This window comes from Chelonia mydas, chromosome 7, assembly GCF_015237465.2.
Source record: "Chelonia mydas isolate rCheMyd1 chromosome 7, rCheMyd1.pri.v2, whole genome shotgun sequence".
Taxonomy (NCBI): Eukaryota; Metazoa; Chordata; order Testudines; family Cheloniidae; genus Chelonia; species Chelonia mydas.
Window position 1 is genome coordinate 41,198,439 of NC_057853.1, and position 19,794 is coordinate 41,218,232.

The following is a 19,794-nucleotide window of genomic DNA, read 5'->3' on the forward strand; positions in this document are numbered from 1 at the left end:
AAATGAGGTTCACTAATTTGTAATTCCCAGGGTTCCTCTTGGCTCTGGTCCCTCCCCACCCCCCCCTGCACAGGCACTAAATTCTTCAGGAACAGTTGCTATTTTCAAAGCTGCATTGCATAACCGTGTGAGAATCTCTTTACCACTTCTTTGTCGCACTTTATTTCCTTCAGAAACAAGAAGGTCTGATGATTTATTACACTTGAGTTTCTCAAATTGCTCCATAATCAATATTCTTCCAGACTTACACGTGTGTCAAGGCCACACAATGCTCTCCAATAAGTGGTGCCTTTGGGAAAGACATTATCCCATCACTGACAGTCAAGAATGAGGCAAAATATTTCAGTTAACTTTTCTACTATTTTGTTATACTCCCTGTGATAATCTAGAAGACCTATGGTATCTTTAGGCTTCTTGGTTCTCATACACCTATGTGTGAAGAATATTGGTTTTCCCTGCTCTGACTCTCATTGGGGTTGCCAGCTTTCACAATGTTAATGTGAATCCTTCAGTATTTGGTGTTTTCTTAAATCTCCGGCTCTTGGATTCAAGAGACTCAATGGAAGTGTAAGCGTTTGGTTTGTTAAATAGGGTTCTAGTCCTCAAAGTCATGGGATCAGCAAGGAAAGCTACCTTACTGAGGTCAGAACATGTAGGGATAAAGTGAGACAGGCTAAAAGTCAAGTAGAGTTGGACCTTGCAAAGGGAATTAAAACCAATAGTAAAAGGTTCTATAGCCACATAAAGAAGAAGAAAACAAAGAAAGAAGAAGTGGGACCGCTAAACACTGAGGATGGAGTGGAGGTCAAGGATAATCTAGGCATGGTCCAATATCTAAACAAATACTTTGCCTCAGTCTTTAATAAGGCCAAAGAGGATCTTAGGGATAATGGTAGCATGACAAATGAGAATGAGGATATGGAGGTAGATATTACCATATCTGAGGTAGAAGCGAAATTCAGACAGCTTAATGGGACTAAATCGGGGGGCCCAGATAATCTTCATCCAAGAATATTAAAGGAATTGGCACCCGAAATTGCAAGTCCATTAGCAAGAATTTTTAATGAACCTGTAAACTCAGGGGTTGTACCGTATGATTGGAGAATTGCTGACAGAGTTCCTATTTTTAAGAAAGGGAAAAAAAGTGATCCAGGTAACTATAGGCCTGTTAGTTTGACATCTGTAGTATGCAAGGTCTTGTAAAAAATTTTGAAGGAGAAAGTAGTTAAGGACATTGAAGTCAATGGTAAATGGGACAAAATACAATATGATTTTACAAAAGGTAGATCGTGCCAAACCAACCTGATCTCCTTCTTTGAGAAAGTAACAGATTTTTTAAACAAAGGAAACGCAGTGCATCTAATTTACCTAGATTTCAGTAAGGCGTTTGATACCGTGCCACATGGGGAATTACTAGTTAAATTGGAAAAGATGGGGATCAATATGAAAACTGAAAGGTGGATAAGGAATTGGTTAAAAGGGAGACTACAACGGGTCCTACTGAAAGGTGAACTGTCAGGCTGGAGGGAACTTACCAGTGGAGTTCCTTAAGGATCGGTTTTGGGACCAATCTTATTTAATCTTTTTATTACTGACCTCGGCACAAAAAGTGGGAGTGTGCTAATAAAGTCTGTGGATGATACAAAGCTGGGAGGTATTGCCAATTTAGAAAAGGACAGGAATATCATACAGGAGGATCTGGATGACCTTGTAAACTGGAGTAATAGTAATAGGATGAAATTTAGTGAGAAATGTAAGGTCATGCATTTAGGGATTAACAACAAGAATTTTAGTTATAAGCTGGGGAAGCATCAATTAGAAGTAACGGAGGAGGAGAAGGACTTTGGAGTATTGGTTGATCATAGGATGACTATGAGCCGCCATTGTGATATGGCTGTGAAAAAAGCGAATGTGGTCTTGAGGTGCATCAGGAGAAATATTTCCAGTAGGGATAAGGAGGTTTTAGTACCGTTATACAAGGCACTGGTGAGACCTCACCTGGAATACTGCGTGTAGTTCTGGTCTCCCATGTTTAAGAAGGATGAATTCAAACTGGAACAGGTTCAGAGAAGGGCTACTAGGATGATCTGAGGAATGGAAAACTTGTCTTATGAAAGGAGACGCAAGGAGCTTTGAGGACTTCAATAGCTCAGACATAGATGAGAGGTTTTTCGCAGGAGTGGGTGGGTGAAATTCTGTGGCCTGCGTTCTGCAGGATGTCAGACTAGATGATCATAATGGTCCCTTCTAACCTTAGTATCGATGAATCTATGAAAAAAGCTTGAAAATGTAAAGCATGTGCTCAGAAACCAGAGGGAAAATAAAAAGAACCCAAAATAAATTTTAAAAATATCTCATAATTTAAGGTTTCAGAGTAGCAGCTGTGTTAGTCTGTATCCACAAACAAGAGGATTTGTGGCACCTTAGAGACTAACAAATTTATTAGAGCATAAGCTTTCGTGAGCTACAGCCCACTTCATCAGATGCACTGAATGGAACATATAGGAAGAAGATATATATACACACACACACATACATATACAGATAAGTTGGAAGTTGCCATACAAACTGTGAGAGGCTAATCAATTAAGATGAGCTATTATTAGCAGGAGAAAAAATAACTTTTGTAATGATAATCAAGATGGCCCAATTAGACAGTTGACAAGAAGGTGTGAGGATACTTAACATGTGGAAATAGATTCATAATTTAAGTCACTCATGATTTTTTGGGCCTGACTCACCACTTTCACTGGTTAGAATTGGCAATACTACTATCTGATCATCATATCATGTCTTTATCCTTTATCTTGAAATTGTACCTTACTCGACATTGTTTGTGTTCCATTTCATTTGTATTTTTCAGGCCATTTTTCAATATTTTTAAACTACATTTTTAAGTTCTAAGCAGCCTGTGCATGTCGCTTAACCAGAGAAAGGTATAACATGATCCAATTGCTTGAAGTTGAAGCTAGACAAATGCATACTGGAAATAAGATGTACATTTTTTTAAAACCACATTCTTCCTCATACCCCCAAAATAAGATACAGCATACTGCCATTTACCTGAAACCCTATCATCCAAACCTCCACATTATCCAAAGTTTTTTTGTCCCCACCCCCAAAACAACTGTCTACATGCAACACCCCAGGCGGCCTGCAATGCCCCAGTTAGCTACCCTGCGGCATGCACATCTCTCCCCCAACCTCCTCGTCCCCTGTGGAATTTGTGTCATAGCTCTGGCTGTTGCAGCACTGAGGTGCCCACCCAACTCCTCCTTCAGCGTGACCTCCATGCCCCGTCCCCAGCAGCCTACAGGAGCCAGTGCTGGGGTATGCATGCACTGACCCAAGCAGCCACAGAAGGAGCCTGTGAGATAGGGAGTCTGCTGCCTTACTATTACTTCATAGTGGCAACAGGAAAGTCTATACCATGAAATTTAGACTGAGGCTCACAATCCGCAAGTGGCTCTTTAATACGTTTCCTCCAGCTCTTTCCTGCATATAATATTGAAACACTGTGATTTAATTATTAACCAGTCAGGATGCCTTTACTATGTTAACAACCATTTGTAGTTGGTTATTATTATATTGGTTGTAAAATATTATTCTCACAGCAATATGACTAACCAAGTATTATTTTATCAACTAGAATTGGTTAGTAACATAGTATAATATAATATAGAAAAACTAAGTATTTCCCACCATACTGTTTAAATATGAATATATAGTACTATAGTAAATGAAACACTGAATTCACACTCCTGTGGCTCTTTTGGGTAATACTGATCACTGATTTGACTCTTGAACCAAGAGATCTGAGTATCACTGGTCTATACCCTGTCCAGCTGTTTATGACTGCAAAGGAGAGTGCTGGTGGGGACTGGGGCAAGAGGCTACTCTCTTGATTATCTGAACTCCCAATTATCCTAACAAAATCCTCTCTCCTTCACTGCCCCCTCTCACCTCCACCCTGCTCTCATCCTTCGCCTCTTTCCCTCCCCATCCTCTCTCCTCCACCCCACCCTACCCCATCTTTTCCCCTCCAGTCCATCCTCCTCCCTTCCCAGCTGGGTGATTTAGGCAGCCCCTGGAAAAGTGTACGAAAAAGTGTCTCTGTGTAGGCAAGTGTGTGCATGCATGCATGGTATGTGTGTAAGAGACTGTGTGTCTAAACTCTAAAAGAAATGTATTATTTCTTAAAAAATGAATGTTGTTGATTAGTAATTGCAGAAGAGCCAGTGTATCATACATTTCTCCCCACCTTTGTCGAGCGACATTATAAACTCTTTGTTGCAGACTCTCTCTTTTTACGTGTATGTCCAGCACTTACCACCCTGGAGCCCTGATCTTAGTTGGGGTCTCTAGGCACTAAACAACAATTGTAATATTAAATAATGTGGAATTATATGTGTTAGTGCATGCTAGATGTGCACACACAAATACACATGTGTATCTGCATGTAGGTGTGGGAGTCAGTTTCTACAGACTTATTTATATAGGTATCATAGGCATTTCTGTGGTTGTGCTCTATGGATTTGTATTTGGGCTTCAGGAGTGGGCCTTTAATGGACCCACTGCAGCTATGATAATGTGTGGTCCTAATTCCACACATAAAATTACAATAACTTTAGTGGACAAAAAACATGGAGCTGGCTATAAAAAATGGGAAGAGGGGAGGGAAAGAATTATGAAAACCTTTCATTTTTTAAAAGTACCCTTTTTGACTATTTTGCTGCCAGCTCCAGCATCCTGGAACAAATAAAACCTGAACTGAGCATAATACATCTGTCAAAACAGTAAATATGCCTGTTTGGGCCTTGCAGTGAAAATGAGCATGTGAGAGAGGGTGGGGGAGAGCAAGCAACAGAGGGAGGGGGGATGGAGTGAGGGAGGGGTGGGGCCTCAGGGAAGGGGCAGGGCAAGGGTGTTGGGTTTTCTGGGATTAGACAGTTGGGAACCCTAACAAACAGGAGTATACTGTATTCTAAAATGCAATCAGTCACAGTATCAATAATGTTTCTCCAAACAACTCCTAAATTTATGGTTCTGTTAGTTGATAATGGAGCAGTTAATATTGCCCATTACAGTATTATTTTACCAGAAAATACTGCAACTTCCGTATTAAGAAATCTTGATCACTATTCTAATCAGGGGGTCTGCAGGATACCTCTTTGAATTATGATAGTATTTCAGTTAAGTTAAATTTGTAACCAAATAAACTCCACTCACTGATCATTTCCACCATGGAATGATATCCTGAATATACAAAAGCTATCTTTCACAATTAATGCAATCCCTCCAATTCTGCAAACTATCCTGTTTAAGTAGGACCGAAGAATCCTTTATCTCATTGAGCCTACAGCAGAACACATTTCCAAAATGAAAATTTTGCTGATGCATTTGAGAAGCCAAATGTTACATCTCTCTTGGTTTTGGTCTGAATCTCTGGATTTGGCATAAAGGCTATTATATTTTTTATTTCTAACAGGAAGCCTATGCTTATTAATTAGCCTAATTCAACTGAAAACTTGTTTGTCTGTACCTTATTTGACATTTACTGGGAAATATAATAGTCCAAAAAGTACAAAATGGTCAATAAATGTATGATCTTTCCTTCATTAGATCAAAAAAGATCCATCACATCTTCTGAATCACAATTTGCACAAGCAAAATGTTTACTCTTGTAATGATAGGCTGGCAAGGTAACACTGAAGACTAGAGCTTTCAGTAGAGGGGGGGGAACTGCAGCCAGTGGGAGCTGCGACCGGCCAAACCTGCGGATGCCTGCTAGGGGCTTTCCCTGAACAAGCGGCGGCCTTAGTTTGAGAACCACTGATTTAGACAAAGGATTGTGAACTCTGAGAAAGTCAGTGCATTGCAAGGGATATATTTGTTAATACTCTTTTTTGTGTGCCATACAGCTACTATAAATCAAAACCTTCCCACAAAATTGTAACAGGAATATTTTACAAATCCCTAAAACAAAATAGTCTATGTTAATTTTGATCAATGTCCTGTTCTCCTCCACAACAAAAAAAGCTGAAAAGCTGTGTTTTATTCAGCTTTGCAATTACCTGGCAACACTATTTATCCCATTGGACAACTGAAAAGCACCGCTATAATGCAAATTTCCACAGTATGTCATCCAGGCACTAAGAAGACAACTCTGCCACACTGAACCTCAAGCTGATGTAGCTGGAGCTTCATTTGTTAGGATTAGGGATTCAGATGACCTCCTCAAGAAAGGAAAACAGCTTCAGTAAAAGTAACAAATCCCAGCTATACCTCACACCGTCCACTGATAAATCAATGTAAATATAATGCTAATCAAAATCTCTAATGAGGAATATGTTCTAACTGCTAGACTAGGAATTGGTACCTTAAATGACTGTGCAAATCATCTGCCAATACAAGACTATACAGATAGTGAGTAACATGCAGTATGCATGGATAACTGGGAACCAGATGCTGTAGACTTTCACCTCTGGAGAGAGAGATTCAAGTCCCGATTAGGTCATAGGTGAAAATGAGTTGAATGGTTTAGATCCTAGTCCCTCTTGGAAAGTTAATCAGATCATTAAGTCCCCACATAGTTCAGCACAGCTGGAAAACCACTATTCAAATAAACCCAGGACTGGGACTAGCAAAGAGCTTAGATTGAGATGCATTGGCAAGGCTGGATGAAAGTTTACACTGTGCTTGTCCATGTTGTGTCTGGTTCAAGCCAGTGTTAGTCCCTAAAGTGAACATAAGCCCCATCGCATGAACTTTTAGAGCATTAAATTCATAAGTACAATGTAAATATATTGAAGTATGTGTTTTCTAAGTGAACCAGTGATCTTTCCCCTTCCTGATAGTCAGATGCAAAACTGACCTTTCAAGCCCCAGATTTAGTTGTCTCCTGAAAAAATGTTTTCTTCTCCCCTCCCCACCCCCCGAGTGACAGTCAGCTTCACTGTGAACTCAAACACTTACTTACATACAATCAGCTTGCCAAAACACAAAAACATACACATGGGGACAGCAAGATCCACCGCACTCTGATTGTGCTGGTATGAGCTAAGTCAGTTCAAGATTGCTGGCAAAAACAGAGGCTACCGTTGCTCTTTTATTACCAATAAAAATTAATTACTCTGGGAAGTAAACTTGCTCTCGCAACCAAAAGCAACTCTGTTTTCTTTACACACACAGGCTGTGTCTTCAGTGCCAAAAAGGGTGTGTGTTTACTGCCAGGTAACTAATATGTATTAGCTATCTTGCTGTGAAATCCAAGTGCACACAAGGGTCTGTAGTTTTTATCCACAATGTAGGTAGTCAAGGACAACACTATTTCCTCTACCCCCCCATCTACAGCTGACCTCACCTAACTACATCATGGTAAAAGCTACAGAGACTTGTCTCCATTAGGATTTTACAGTGAGATAACTAACATGCATTAAGTATCTTGCTGTAAAAATACCCACCTTTTTTGGCAGTAAAGACATAGCCACAGAGACTCATTCTAACCAACAGAAATTTCTCAAAATCCCTGCAGAATACCCAATCATCTAAAGTTCAGTCACATTCAAAAAACAAAACAAAAGCAAACCCAACATATGCACATCTAGTCAATATACACAGTTATTGCCCAGTGTTCTCTGTGAACTAAGATCCTCCCCACCCCCCGCAACTTCACACTGGAAGAATCATGAGCATCTGAATGCCGATTCAAGCTTTTAATTACAGCATTTGACAAGACGTCGAAAGGTGCTTCAAAAAGTCTACTTATGAAATAAGAAAGGGGAATTCACATTCAACTCATGAGAAATTTATTGCTGCAATGAAATATGACAGCCAAATGGCTTACCCTTAAGCCCTTGACTTAGCCTTTGGAGATGTGAGCTCTTAAGGAGACCAATGGAAGTTGCAAGTTCTATATCTCAAATATTTAAAAGCTCAATGTGTCTCTTATCTGAAATAAAAAAAAGAGGGGAAAAATCTTTCATAACATTACTCTAGAGAAAATTGCACAGAAACTGCCATGCTGCATCAGACTACAGAGCCATTCTCAGACAGTGGCCAGTACCACATTTCACTGCAAAAGGAGTGCCACAAGCAACAACTTATGTGCTCTGTGGTAAGCTAGAGAAAAATTCTACAGCAAAAGTCTACGGATTCTGCAGTGTTCTGGCAGACATTCTGAAAATTCTCCAGCAGCTTCAGGTCAGTTTTAGAAGTTGGCAGGGTAGATTTGATTTAAATTAAATGGATTTAAATCACTAGTCAGGAAGACTTGATTTCATGGATTTCTACATAAAAGTGCATTCTTGTTTGTTGTTATAACCTTAATACATATTCTTCACAATGCAGCGATAGAGGAGACCCAAACTGGGTCTCTTTTACGGCCTGCTGCCATTATAAGTTTTCCCTTCTAGTGAGAGAATGGTCTGGTAGATCTCAAATCAATGAAGGCTACTCAGAAAGACCTCAAGACTTCTGGAATATGCTGTTCAAACAGTTTCACTTTTGTTTCTACTGCCTGTCCCCCTCCCTTCTCACATTTATCTCCAGACTTCTTTTCCTTGTCCAGATCTGTTCCGCCCCACCATCTTCTATTCACTGAACTTTTTGAAATTTTGCACTTTTAGAGAGAAGTAAGGGACTGTTTCTGTGTTCACAAATTTGCAGAGGGACAATCGGGTTGTGGTCTGTTATTTCTCACCTCTATATATTATTTATTTATTTAAAACATTTTTTGCTGTTAACAAGCACATTATCTCTGGAGACACAAATCCACAGTTTTAGAACTGCAAAACTAAGCAACTCTGATGGTATTGTCTAGACTTAGCACTGAGTCCCATTGGGTAGACAGAAAGAATAACCTAAATAATCTATACAGAAGCCCCTGGAACCTCATAAAATTGGGTCCCTAATCCATGAACTACTGGAACTCATTTACAAAACTTTTCTTAAAACATTACATGAATATATTGTTTCATACTATAGAATTAGAATTTATAATCCCTATTCCATGATGAGATACCTTTGAGCTATAATGTATCTTAATTAAAACTATCTTTAGATAGGTTTTTTCCTCAAAAAGCATTTTATCAAAAAAATTCAATTTAAATTTTAAAAAAATCTGATTTTTTTTAAAAATCATTGATTTTTATCCACCCTGGAAATTGGAAGTTTTTACTGAATTAAATTGGAAAACAAATTAATCCATACAATCACCTCTGAATTATTAAACTTAAGGAGGGATCACATAATTTGTCCAACATTTGCTCACTAGTGAGGGCTGTTTGTGTTTCTTTGAAAATCCTCATAGAAAAATCCATCGGTGTAGTCTCAAACATTCCAAGCCATAAGATATTGCCAGGTTCCCCATTACAAAGTTTGGCTAGAGAAGAAGTCTCTTCACTAACAGCAGCTGGTGGTGTGAAAGACAAGGGGTTAATGTTGTATCTTCTCCCATTCTCCAAAGTCTTTAACAGATAACTGGAGCTCAAACAGCAGCACTCAACTCAGCACTACAGACTTGTTAAAGTTCCATTGTTACTGTGTAGGTAATTCTTTCTTGTAATAAAACAGCAAAATTAGTCCACCTTTATAGTGATCCAAAAACAAAGACATAGCTGCATCTCCTCTACATCAAAGTAACACCAACGCTTTGAGTTACACCGTCCAGAAGAAACATTGACAACTCTACAACAGGCCAGAAACCCAGAGCCATGGGGGCTAGAAAACCAATGGGTCCAAGTAGTGGACACATTGTTCAGTCACTGACAGACACAATGTTTAATAAAAGCTTCTGCTGGTTCATGTTTCCGATTTCTTAGCAGCCCACAGAGAGGCAACCAAGTTTCTGCATTTTACAACACGGACATAGAGCTGCACATACTAAAAGAGTCACAATCTTTTCCATGGTTTCAGAGTAACAGCCGTGTTAGTCTGTATTCGCAAAAAGAAAAAGAGTACTTGTGGCACCTTAGAGACTAACCAATTTATGCATCCGATGAAGTGAGCTGTAGCTCACGAAAGCGTATGCTCAAATAAATTGGTTAGTCTCTAAGGTGCCACAAGTACTCCTTTTCTTTTTGCGAATCTTTTCCATGCTGCCTGGCAGGAATGCTTGAAGCTGCATACAAAAACTGTTTTCTTCCAACAGCAAAGAATGTCCATGGCTGTTTGCTGATGCTGTGCTTGAAACGCAGCCAAAGGCCAAACAGCACAACCCCTTTGGCACTTAGCTGTTTTATTATTGCTTTGTTTCCCCACTGTATGTAAAAATCTGAAAGCCATAAGGCAATAACTATCTAGCAACATTTTTTTAAGACACTAACAAGATTAATGATAATTAAAATAAGACAATTGCTTTAATTTAAAATGTCCCTCTTCTTAAGATTGGCTTTTTAAAATCCTTCTGGGGATAGGTTCAGAGAGCAGCCTGAACCACCATCCCACCCCACCTGCCCCAGAAGTGAACATGGATCTTTTGCATGCTTGGACAAGGGCCTCCCTTCCTCCCAAAGTACTTCTTTTCTCTAAAACGCATTTATCACTATAGTAGGTAAGCATCTTCCAGCAGAATATTAAACAATGTGAACATCATCTCCCATGTTTTTGTTCTCTCATCCTCTCCCCAGTGGAGGGTTTTGTTTTGGAATTTTTTTTAATAGTAACAAATTATACACACACGTAGTTATAAGTTTCTTGGAGAAGGCAAGGTCAAAATATGCACCGTGCACTTGTAGTGGAAGATGGTGAGGTTTGTAATGGTCATTAGTTCCTGGGGGAGTTCTTTCCAAAGTAGTAGGCCAGCTCTGAGAAAGCTGTCTCCTGCACAAAGGAGCTTTACTCTCAGTGCAAAGCTGTCAACCACAGTCTTCATCCCAGAGCGTTAGGCTACCTTTTAGGTACCCTGGGACAAGGCCATGGAGTGCACTGAAGGTAAGGACCAAGACCTTGAACCTGATTTGATATTCTGTGAGAAGCCAGTGTAGGGAGCAGAGGACAGATCTGATGTGCTCACGGTAGCCAATATTGGCAAGATGACGCATTCTGTAACAGTTGGAGTTTTCTAGGTGCTGAAGGCTTCATTCCCAGATATATTGTAGTCCAGCCGAGAGGTGAGGAAGGCTTGAGTAAATGTGACCACATCATATGCCAAGATGGGACAGAGTCTCCTAACCAACCCGGCTGGTAGAAAATGTTACTTGTGGATGCTGTAATGTGAGATCGTATCATCAGTGAGGAATCCAGAAGCACTCTTATTGAGTCAATTGACCAATACCTTCAACCAAAAAGAAACTACACAAAATGCCCAATAGCATAACCTCTGCTTTACTCTGGTTTAGCTTCAACCAGCTCTTCCCATCCATGAGCTGATCTTGTCCAAGCTCTGGGCCATCTTCGTGGTCCTAGGATGGCTGTATGTGGTGAAAGACAGGTAGTAGGTAAACTTTCAATAAGTGCCATGCTGTTTCTCTTCTCCACAGCCTCAGCATGCATCACGGAGACCTGGCTGGGTAACACCACAAGCCCTGTGCTAGCCCACATCATCTCCCCTATGTTACACCATAGACCAAGACTCCAACAAATTCCAAAACCCATTAAAGGACAGTAGCACCCCTCCTACAAGACAAGAAGTCAAGGCCATGTTAAATCATTAGCATTATACACAAGCCTTAACCACTGATAAGTTGACCCAAAAAAGGCACCTTCCTCCCCGCTGCCCACCCAGATCTCCCTCGTTTTCTGACACCCCGTCCTGGATGAAGAGAGAGGGGCAGAAACAAGTGCCAATGATGGAAAACAAAGGCTGATTTAGACAGGATGAAACAAATTCCCCAAAGCCTGTACTGAGGCTGTATTACAGGTCCCTCCAAAAAGTCTGCTAAATTCCACCCCCAGGGAACAATCCTGAATTCTTGTACAACCTGCATTGGAGCTCAGCACCAAACACCATGAAGAATTATTTTCACTGCAAGCAGCTCCTCCTGCACCTACCAGCCAACAGCCCACCTGCATTCCCAGAGTTCAGTACATTCACTCATCAAGAAGTTCTGGATACCCTATAGGAGTCGTGACCCAAGACTTGTGAACCTGACCCAGGGCCTTCCTGGCTTGTTAAAGAGAGTCATGAACAACTAGTGCCAGCCCTGACCAAAACAGCCAATGCCTCATTCAGAGAAGGAATCCTTCCTTCCTCCTTCAAACATGCAATAGTCTGACCAACATTGAAGAAACCTGCTCTGGATATGTCAGTCATAGCCAACTATTACCCAGTGTCAAACCTCCCATTCCCGAGCAACCTCAGAGAGAAGCTAGCAGAAGGTCAACTACAAGTTACTCTGCCTCAACCCAACAATCCAGACCTAGCACAATCTGGATTCAGGCCAGGACTTGGAACTGAAAATACTGTAGTGGCATTGATGAATGATCTCCTTCTGTCAATGGATAGAGGACAGACAACCATTCTCATCCTTCTAGACACTACTGACCATGACACACTGCTGTCTTGCCAGAGAGAGGTGGTAGGAATTCAGGGGAATGCATTAAAATGGTTTGAGTAGTTCCTAGAGGGATGCCCCCAAGAAGACTAATGATGGGAAACTGTATTCCACCCTTATACCCCTCACTTGAAGTTTGCTACAGCAAGTTTCAGTGTTTAATTTCTCCATTTCTGGTGAAGTACAGGGCCACCAATGTGTCTGCACATAAAAGGATAGTGATGCAGGTGACCTTTGTGGAGTTTGAGGGCTTTTGCAAAACTACCTGAATGACTTTTCATTTAAAAATATTTTAAAATATTCGTTCAAGTTTTCCAACGTATTTTTGTTACAAATTATGATGTTTTTAAAGACTATGATTCAATTTAAACAAAAGCATTTTGCTCCTCCACATAAATATAAATATAAATATATATATATATATATATATATATATATATATATATATATATATATATATATATATATATATATATATGAAACCACTTCATGGCAGCTAAGTTTTAGGGAAATTACACAGGCTTCCCTGAAACGGTTCCTTATATACAGACATTTATTTTACTCGTTAGAGTTCTCTCTGCATTTCTCCATTTTTCAACTTGTTTTTTTAAGCTTGTTTTTCCCAACCAGACTCAGGAATACTGTACTTCATTGTGTCAGTCAGCTTTTCCATCAGAGCCTCTGACTTTTATGGGTTTATTACTCAGAAGAAAAAAATTCACTCTAGGCTGAAAGAAAGAGAATTTGTCACTGCAAGTGTAAAAAAAAATTTTAGTTTGACTCATGTGATTTAAAGAAACTACAGTTAAAGTTAATAGGAATTCAGCAGACTTAGACTTTGCTACTTTTGTCTCCTACAATCTGATTTTCAGCGGTACTGAAAATCTATAGCTTCCTCCTACATCAATGGGAATTACTGGAGGTACACAACATAGCTTGGAACCAGCCCATAAACTTTACCTTAGCTGTGGAGAATAAAAAAGTCAGAAAGACTGTTTATGTCTACTGATAATAATGAATGGATCCTATTAATATTAAAATCCCTAAGTAGTTGAGTTAGTGGTACATACAGAGTAACTACCCGTGTAGGGCTTTTAGTACATACAGAAATTTCACATGTGCTTTTGTTTTTATATCCCTATATTCACTGCATGCAACATAATGGCTCCAAGAGATCAGCTACAACATCTGTTTGCCTGACAAAACAGATTTATTTTATTATGTTAATTACGGAGCAGGATTTTGATATTCCAAAAGATCTGGAATCATCTGTTGTACAGTATAAAATACCTCTTGTAATACCCTAACAGATTAAAATGTTTTCTTTCTTCCTCCCATTTCCTGAAAAGATCTTTCATACCCTTCCCAATCCCAGGATCATTACTCGACACCCTCAAATTTGCATTGCAGCCACTGCCTGGGACTCCATTGGAAGCCTGACAGTGCTGCTCCTTAATCAGCTGAAGAGCTCACAGTTTACATGGGATTTTCAAAGGGATATAAGGATTTTCAATGAGCATTTGACTCCTAATTCCCCTAAGCCCCCTTTGGAAATTGCAGCCGAATGATTTGAAAGCAGTTCCTTCACAGTCCTGCCAAACAGGTGAGGCACAGACTGACCCAAGACAATATCAGTCTCCTGCACAGCAATGCAGATCAATATAGATTAACACAGGTAAAAACTGGTTTCAGAGTGGTAGCCGTGTTAGTCTGTATTGGTAAAAAGAACGTAAGGTGCCACAAGGACGCCTCGTTCTTTTTACAGGTAAAAACAGACACTTGAGCTAAGAGTTATTGTACCATGGTGACATTATAGAAGATAAATTTTAAACAAAAGTTTGTTTCACTAGGTCATTTTCCTAGAGTGAATTGCTACCATAATTTCCACAGAGATACCAAAACATCCTCCACTTGAAAGGTGCTAAATGAATCTCTGGAGACCAGGGGTGGTCTTTGTTTATCCAGGGGTGGCAGAACAGAGGTGGAGAGGGGGTTAGGGCTAGTGCCCCCACAATGGAAATATCGGGGGGGATGGATCTATGTTTCTGGCCCCCATCCCCGATATTTTCCACCCCCATAACGCCTCATGGAGATAAGAGCAGGAACTGGAGGAGGGGCTGAAGTGGCCGCCAGTGTATGAGATCTGGCCAGCCACCTGGGAGCAGGTAGGACTTCCTGGTCCAGCTTTCCAGTCACTGAGAGTTCTAGCAGAGATGCATGACCCAGGAAAGGGGAAGGAACATGTGCACCAGCCACCAGGGTGGGACAGGGTCAGGACAGGACACCAGCACCTGGGCGTGGGTAGAGGGGCATCCCATAGGGAGCTGTAGGACGGCCAACAAGGATTACAGTTGTGCCATTTGTGGGAGTGCTTTACTGATATGGAAACCTGCCCTCTAGAAACTGGAGTGAAACTATCCACTCCTTTCTCTCAGACCACCGAACTGTCATGAGATGAAAACTTCTGGTCATTGCCAAATTGGGCTGCATTTCAACTGGCAACAGAGAAATAAAAAACTCCATATCCCATTACTAGCCCCCTGACCAGAGGATCCATTCTTCCAAATGGACCTACTCCTTGTCGTTTTGAAGTCAATAGTAAAACTCCCATTGACTTTAATGGGACATGGATCTGATCCAATGACAGATTCAGGGTGAAGGAAGGTAATTTTCTCTTCTGATTCTGCCTTATGCTATCTCATCAATTAGAAGTCAGCATCTTGCATGTGTTTTTCAATGAAAACAGAATATCACAATGAATTAAAGTCCATATTAATGCCCATGACATGAGATTTTCCAGGATACAATATTTACAGGTGGTCTCACATATACTTGAATTATCTGAACACACAATGTTTACTTTGGACTTGATCCTACTGGCTCATAGGAACTCTGGCTACAATGTTTAAATAAAAGTTTATGATATACATTAAATTTGAAACTACAAAAGAATCATACGAAGAGGTAAGACAAGGATGTCAATGCAGAATACAATAAAAAGGGTATGACTGCCTTCCATAGACAAGTATTTGTTTGCTGCAATTATTTATTTGATTCATTTGCACCTATAAACAGATCCTGAACTGACAATCAGAAATATGAAGGTTTCCAATAATAGTTTTGATAAAATGCCACATGGAGTAGCTATTATAAAGAACAAAGTAATAAGAAGCTTTTCAGAATTGGAGATACAAAAATAAGAGCTGTTAAATACTCATGCAAACCCACTGTATCCTTGAACAGATATTTATTATTATAGAAATAATATTTTAGAAATTGACAAGCTGAAACAACCACCCACTGCATGAATACAAATATATAGCAAGAGACAGTCCTTGCTCCAAAGATATTCTTGCCATACTATTTCTAGTCTGACCAGAAGCATTGGAAATGCCCCCAGATTGCCATGTCTATTTTGAAGATCCAAGACATTGTAAGAACCACCCAAAATGATGGCTGCCTCTTCAAATCATTCATTCCCCCCCACCGTTATTGTGAAATGTCTCACAAATGCTGAGTGTCAAAAGCCCTTGTCTAAACAAACACACACACACAAAATCACCGCAAGCAATAAATCTTCCAAGTTGTTTTTTAAATATTAAGTCAAATTTGAATGACCATCTGATGACGTGATTAGTCTAATAATCACATTTAGCTATTCTTAAATTGTCTGAATGCAAGCGTGTGGCAAATAAGGCATATAGGGATTTTAGTCCTGAAAGTATCGAACTTTTGAGCGAGAGTAACAACTGAATCTCTGAGTAGGCTGGGTATGTAAGAGATATTATAGGCATAAGGCAGAAAAGTACCTTGTAAATTGAATGACTGTACTTCAGGAAGGTGTAAATGAAAATTTAATTTGCCAACAAAGTTATTTTTCTCAATTGCTTTGCCACAGTTGAACACAAGAGTTCTTCAATAAGGTATTTGTTTTGTTTTGAGGAAAAAGGAGTTTTCCACATTTTTGGGCCTAGTGCAGTCTCTTTTTTGTTTTGAAAGCACAAGACTAACTGGTAGATAGAAACAATTCAGAACTATTCCATTTTCCACCTCTGTTACTAAAACCATGTTTGAAGCAGACATAGAATGAAATTCTGCTTAATAACTTCAAGCAAAATTCCAGATATTAAAAAAAAAAAAAAAAGGAAGAAAAAAATAAAAAAGTTGCCTGCAGCCGACAGAATTCGCTCATTATTTTATTGGAGATAGTGTAAGTCAATCTCACTTGAGTAAAAACAGCAACATGGAAAGATTAAAATGTCTAGTTTGGGAGGATCTAGATGTAACTCTGTTTTTTAACAATTCAGAACAGGACTTGTTTTTAAATGAATTAAGATTTGGCCCCCAAATGACCTGAAAAACAATTTCCCAAATGACATATTTAAAATATTTTCTACATTTTACAAATTTTTAATGCCCTGCAGTTTCAGGTATGATTTACTCAACCCCATGGCCACAAATGGGATGGGTATCAATAAATGTAGCCACGAGCTAAAACAACAATTGGAACAATTGTTCCACAATTTAGGATATGGATCTGTGCTCAGCATCAGAACGGTCATAGTTGGGTTGCCACCTATCCCAACTCTGAGGTTCATTCCTGTGTGATAGAACCCATCCCCAGCCTGCCTCCTCTGCACCAGCACCTCCTGGCAGGATTCAGCTCTCTGCAGTTCAGTTTCTGAAACAGTGTTCCCATTGTAAGAAACGCATACTTCACAGATCCATAAGTCAGATAGGAGAAGAAAAACAAAAACAGAAGAACAAAAGAACACCCAGACATGTAACCTGGCACACAAGGCAGCAGCAGAAACATTTTGTTTCTTTGATTTTATAATGTGGCCATTTTACTTTGTAACAATTTAAGAATAAGGGGAGAAGAAAGAGAAGATCATCTGTGGATTTCAATGCTCCTACCATTCCACGCTCAGTGCTGGGACTAAAAAAACATGACTTCTCTTTTTAAAGAAAAAGAAGGAAATTCTACTGGCTGTTATTCCTTTACGTACATGAGCAGTCTTTGGTCACCTCTCTCTCTCTCAAAAAAAGTTTCAATCCAACGAGATGCTGAAGTATAAAACAGCTTTTTCATTACAAAATTGCTAATTAAAAATGCACACCCACCAAAAATACAAAAAAGGGTTGTCAGCTGTAAAGGATGACAGGAACTTTGAAGAGTACGATTTCTATTTATTTAAACATTAAGTGTGAGGCAGAAAAGCACAGTGTGTTCGAACAAAGGAAGGGTGGGAAGCGAGCATATGCATAGGACTCCTGCCTTCTACAGCAAAACAATTATATTCTTCACATCCAGCTCTGGCTATAAGGAAGATAATTAATAGAGTTGCCAGCCTAAGATCTATATGATTATAGATTTGGGACCAGTATTCAGATTCTTTCCGCTCTTTTTCAGGGCAGAACTCAGTGATAACCGCAGTTCAATGTCCCCTATAAATGAGGCACATAACCCTTTTCCCAAGAAGGTCATGAAAATACTATTCTTTGGAAACAAGCATGTATTCCACCAGTTATGAGCTGTACCATCCTCCAGTTGTTTGGGTGCCTGGATTAATTAAAAGTAAAGATACTGTAGGGAGCCGATTCCTTTAAACTCATCCTTGTAATTCAGTTATTTAAAACGTCAGAGTAAACACAAATAAGTAGGTCAGCTGTACATTCCTCTGTTCTGTTCCTCATTTTAATAAATGAGGTAACAAGAAACAGCTCATTTACTTCCCTTGAGTAACCCCTACAAGCTTCTATCACTATTTGTCCCTTGCTGTCTCTGCATTTTCATCAGCCTCTGTCTATCGCTAGGCACAAGGCAGAATGCTTGCTGAGAAATTGAGTGTTTCACAATGTTTCTCAGCACCCTATAGTTCTAGGGTTTGAGAATGCAGCAAGATGAATTTGCTCTATTTTTAAGTAGCTTAAAAATAATATTTAACAACCTTTACCATTAAAAAAGACAATTAAAAGCCAAAGAACTAAGGAGGGAACAGTCAGATGAAAAAAGGAGCTCCTGGGCTCTTCATGAATCAAAGGCTGAACCTATCATAGAGAGTTTTTGATACAGGTATATTTAGGAAAGTCTATCCCACCCCTTGAACTCTACCCTCACTCAATATTTTAGGTTGAATATCTGGATATTCAGGATCCAGTACACAATTCCAGACTTTTATTTTATATGTTTTCATTGGAACATATTTCTCAGGGGATTGATTAAAACTTCTGTTCCCCACAAAAAATGTAAGTCTATAATATGGACATGTTGACACCAGACTTACGCAAACACAACATGAGAGCATTTCAGTGTAAATATTTAAAAATCAGACATTGATCTCCGTCTCTTTCTTTGGAGAACTGCTGATTTTTAGTATTTTGTTGAGAAGAAAAAAAACCAAACACATTTAGGGTGACCAGTTAGAAAATGTGAAAACTTGGGATGGCAGTGGGGCTGTCTGTACAAGGAAAAGCCCCAAATATCGGACTGTCCCTATAACATCAGGACATCTGGTCACCCTAAACACATCTCCCCTTAAAACTGCAGCACTTGCACACCACAGAACTTAGGTGCGAATTGTTTTAATAGTGAATGCAACTGGAAACCGCTTTCATTTCAGTTTTAGCTGGCTAGTGTCACACATCGCTATGAAGGAATTAAAAAAAATGGAAAAAGAACAAACTTGCATCAAATCAACAAAGCTAAAAAACATAACAGATGCCTTCTAAACTGCTGGAATTAGAAAGCAGTTCTGCAATGTACTTTCCAAAACATCTGGAGACAATCCAGCCTAAGTGACTCTTTTTGGGTATGTCTACACGGGGTTAAGAGAGGTGCGGTATGGCAGTGGCTGGCACTCCGCCTTGCAGGGTCCCAGAGCTTGAACTCCTGCCCAAGACCAGGACTCAACACTGTATCCACATACTTATGGCAGGGTACAATAAACAAGGGAAAAAAATAATGCCTCAGATAGCCAAAGACTTGGCTGAAAAAAATAAGCCTGCAACATGCCCTGAATATTAACGAATTAAAATTTGATGGATTGAGCTAATCCCACAGTCTGGGACTCCAACAAGAATGTCCTTCTGAAGTCCCCAGGCTTCTGGAAATCAGGAATATAGCATGACCTTTTCCAGCAGGCATACCACCACAGTACCCATTGCAACAGGAAAACTATAGAATAGGTATATGTGCATAACATACAGGAACAAACACACACAATCAGTTATAGAAATATATAGGAAAAATAAAATGTATACATAAGAATTCCATTTAAAAGCCTTGCCAATCACGATC

At 39.6% G+C, this 19,794-nt stretch overlaps 1 protein-coding gene across 7 annotated transcripts in view; it reads right to left on the bottom strand.

The window, feature by feature from the left end:
• The window catches only part of PRKCD (protein kinase C delta), a 123,982-nt gene that overhangs the window by 59,557 nt on the left and 44,631 nt on the right, over positions 1–19,794 (bottom strand). Inside the window, exon 1 of one of the 7 annotated variants that reach the window (XM_043550508.1) lies at positions 6,075–6,097. The exons of the other annotated variants lie outside the window; for them this stretch is intronic. The gene's annotated coding sequence lies outside the window, so the exon portion shown is untranslated. Of the gene's footprint in view, positions 1–6,074; positions 6,098–19,794 lie in introns of those variants that run through there. 7 annotated transcript variants of the gene reach the window in all.